The following is a 4,155-nucleotide window of genomic DNA, read 5'->3' as shown; positions in this document are numbered from 1 at the left end:
TATTATTATTATTATTATTATTATTATTATTATTATTATTATTATTATTATTATTATTATTGACCTTTATTTATAAAGCGCTGTAAATCTAGAGCATCCATGAATTTTGGTATCCACAAAGGGTACTCAAACCAAGCCTTCATAGTGGATACTAGGGCCCAATGTATAAAGGAAACTATGTAAACATTGCATGGAGGATGCATCCTAATTCTTGGTCCCTTTTTATTTTCTCAAATGTAAATGGAATATTCAGGTATGGATGGAGATATGGAGCTCTGTTTTCTCTACCCTGGCTTTACTAGAGCTTCAGAGGGCTAATTTGAGCCCTGTTTTAGTTGTCACCTCAACACAAGCATACTGATACAGGCAGCACAACAGGACACTGTTGTTAACAGAAAGTCTGTGAATGGTTCCCATGCCCGGCCCCACCCAACTCTCTTGCCATTTGTCATGCAAATAATCCACACACCAAAGCAACATGATTTTTTTTGTAAATACTTTTCTGTCATTAGATTGGTGTAATTATGGCAGCTACTGCAAACTTTCTACTGCTTCCAGAAGGCCCTTCTTCATCTTTTTACGAGTTTCAAACCCAATATTTTGATGCTGTATGGCATTACACAGAATTGCCAAAGCCATTTATGGTAACACTTGAGAAGCTTTCAGTCATTGCAATAGTTACTGCACAAGAGACTGCACAGCCTCTTCCATAAGGTATTGTACAACTCATTGTAACCTCCGTAGGCTGGATGTTCCTTGTGCTACATGTGCTCTGACCTGTTAGTGAAAATATGTGACCTTTTATAACACTTCTGTTGCATTAGGATTCATGTGTACATGACGATCTTCCACATATAGTGAAGCCTCTCATCAACAGATCATCCACCAACTAGGAGTGTGAAGGAAATCACACATTGTTTCTGGATGGACCGAAGCCATATTAACTACACAGTTATTTGGGCAATACAAACCAAACTGGCAGCTCAACGCCAAATGTTTATTTAGCAAAGTCCTACCAAATTACATGGAATTTACTTCCTGGAAAGTACGCTTAGGATCCAATCTTAAAAGTGAAGTTTCATTCCAAAAGATATTTCAGTGTTTTGAAATCAAAACAAGGTTTCATATTCATAGCATCTTTCATTTATTAGTTACTGCTACAGCCTTTTGGCATTCTCAATCCAATCTGAAGCAGAAATGACTGGAGAACTGTCAGCTGAGTTAACTTTTCAGGGTACTCTATTATTCTCTAGCTTAATTTTTCAGAATGAGTTATTTCATTTTAAGTCACCATGTAAAACAAGAAGAGTGTGAGGATTGTGTTAGACTGGGATTATTTTTAAGAAGATAAATGAAGACCTTATACATGGAATATTTAGATTAAAGGAAGATAGGAGAAATGAGGTGACTTAAAGTAGACCATGATGTAGTGAGTTTTTATTGAACTTTATTAATTTTGTGTTACATAACATAATAGTTGTAGTGTTCTGCAGAAATGATGGATTATCTGAGGCATTATGTTTATATCATGTTCACTGAATATAATTCTGCATCATGTGGATGAAAAAAACCAATGGAAATCATTTGCACTGAGGGTTTTAAAAATATTAATCATAACATTCCAAATGATACATGTTCTAAAGCTCTGAAATTCTACTGGTTCGCCCATTGCATTAAGAGAAACATTACAGAAAAGTCATACAGTTATAAAAAAAATAACTGAGAAGAATTATGTACTATACAAGGAAAAATATCAACATTCTTCATCAGAAAATGTTAAGGAGAAATTTTATATTGATAGCTGATGTGGATTCAAGCAGCCTTTGTTTTCATCATTGGGTTCAAGTAAGACTGAGCTTCAGACTCAAATCATTCCAAGCTTCCAAAACAATCTCAAAAATTTACTTTTTGTCCCAAGAATAGCATTGAGTACCTCTAAGAATATCAAAATGTGTACTCTGCACATATGTGTATCTTTTTATGTCTATATAAAGATAGTATCCCAAGGGCCACAGGAAAGATAAGAAATCTGTGTCTTTCCTTCCCTCATGTCATAAAGGAAGAAAAACTGAGGACTGGGACAGTCAAGCAGAATGAAAGAGGCTCTTGACCCAAGGGATCTAAAGCTGCTCCAGCCTGCAATCATATCTGTGATGTGGGGAAGGCCTCAAGCTGGTCCCCATTCCCTTTCTATAGATCTCTACAGGGGGGAAAGAAAGAAAGAGAAAGAAAACAAAAGGAAGATGTTTAAATGAAGGTAGCAGCAACCACTCCTCCCTCCCTCTTCCTTGCCCAGCCTGACAAAGCTTTGGATGTCACTGAGTGCTCTGACCTTACGTCACTGCGGTCAGTTTAACTCTATAGGATTGTACTATAAACTAATATCTGCTGTTGAATTTTCCTTGAAGTCAACTCTGACTTACGACAACCCTATCTTATGGTTTTATTGGCAAGATATATTCATAAGGGGTTTGCCTCTTTAATTTAATTACTCCCTGCCATGGCCTGATCAACAATTATCAGAAGGATGCAAGGCAGGAAAAGGTTGCTGCCACTTCTCTTTGTCCTTGTCACTGTTCACATGATAGTTGAATAGACAGTAACAGCAAGGAGGTAAAGGAAGAGGAGCAAGACGAAGGGTTTGGATAGCAATCAGTGCACACTCTGCTGAGTTTGAAATAGACAGACAGAAAGACAGATGAAACTCTGTTCATGTATTAGCAAATTGTGTTGGAAGCATACAAGTGTCCTACAGTTCCAGCATAATTTTCTTCAAACTCCTGGTAGGTTGATCATATGAAGAGGAGAACCTTTGCAATATGTGGAAGATATGCACTTATAAAGGAACCCTGATTTCCCAGAATTCCAAATTGTGTGGAGAACCTCCATAAGTAAAGGAAGATCTCTAGTTCAGAAATTCATCCATCACATGGAATTAATAACGGAGAAGAGCAAGGATAGTATATTTTTTCCACCCCAACTTGCAAGTTTTTGACTTTATATGCCTGAATAGAATATATGTGTACAAATATATACCTCGTGTATATTGGAGAGAGAAAGTTAATTAGTAGGAGGCTAGATACCCAGATACCAGATTCTAGATAGCAGACTATGAGCTGATGTTCTATATACAGAAAGAAGACGGATTTATTGAGGAAAGATAAATGACGGCAATAAAGCCAAGATAATCTAATTCTTTGAAGTATCATACAACAACTGAAACAACCAAGTAGTGGAAGGGATTTAAACATATACCAAGTAAATAATCTGGAGTATAATGCAAAATCATAAAGGGCAGGGGGCAGCAAAAGATGTGCTTCCTTGTTGGATGAGGACTTCTTTATTATATGGAAGACGAAAGCCAGAATCTTTTCTGCCTGCTCTTTTTCTCCATTAAAGGCTAATTCCAAAAAACTCCCACACTTAAGGGAGTCTGAGTTCCTAAGTAGTCTGGATTAAGAATGTAGATATGCTTGGTGGAAATGCTGATTGATAGGTTTTTGGATTCTGAGTGAAAAATCTAAGAAGGGGGCAGTTTCTATGGCTATGCAGGTCATTCAGCCAACACGGGTGGGAAGCGATAATCATGAGATGAGTTTGGCTGTAAGCTCAGCAATATTATGTTCACCCTTATGCCATGAAAGTACAAGACTGTGGTTCTGCCTGGCTACATTCTCAGCAAGAGTTGTCAGGCTGCTGAAAGCTTCACTAACCAATCATGTTATTATCCTTTCATTTGTCTTTTTGCCTCTCCATCCCCTTTTGGACAGGTTTGAAATATGCACGTTCTTCATATTTCTCTGCCTTAAATTCTTAGTGAACACTGAGAAATGCTGGATTGTTCTAATTGAATGAGAAATATGACATTATTTTATACGCCCACCTACTCTCACACCTACATTTTCTGAATTTTTGCAAAAGAGCAAATTGGTGAAGCTCTGCTGTTTCATCCATAACCTACGTAAGGAGTAAGAAAAGTAGATTTCCCTTTGATTCCCAATTCTAAACAAAGGTCCCTTCATTTTCAGTGGAATATTTTTTTATCAAAAATACTTGAAACTAGAAGAGCTGGCATAGTATAGTGATGTGAGTGTTGGACTAGAAATCCAAGAGATCAGGGTTCAAATTCCGGTTTAGTCATGGAAACCCACTGGG

The sequence above is a fragment of the Sceloporus undulatus genome, unplaced genomic scaffold (assembly GCF_019175285.1).
Source record: "Sceloporus undulatus isolate JIND9_A2432 ecotype Alabama unplaced genomic scaffold, SceUnd_v1.1 scaffold_19, whole genome shotgun sequence".
Taxonomy (NCBI): domain Eukaryota; kingdom Metazoa; phylum Chordata; class Lepidosauria; order Squamata; family Phrynosomatidae; genus Sceloporus; species Sceloporus undulatus.
Note: the sequence above shows the minus strand (reverse complement) of the source record.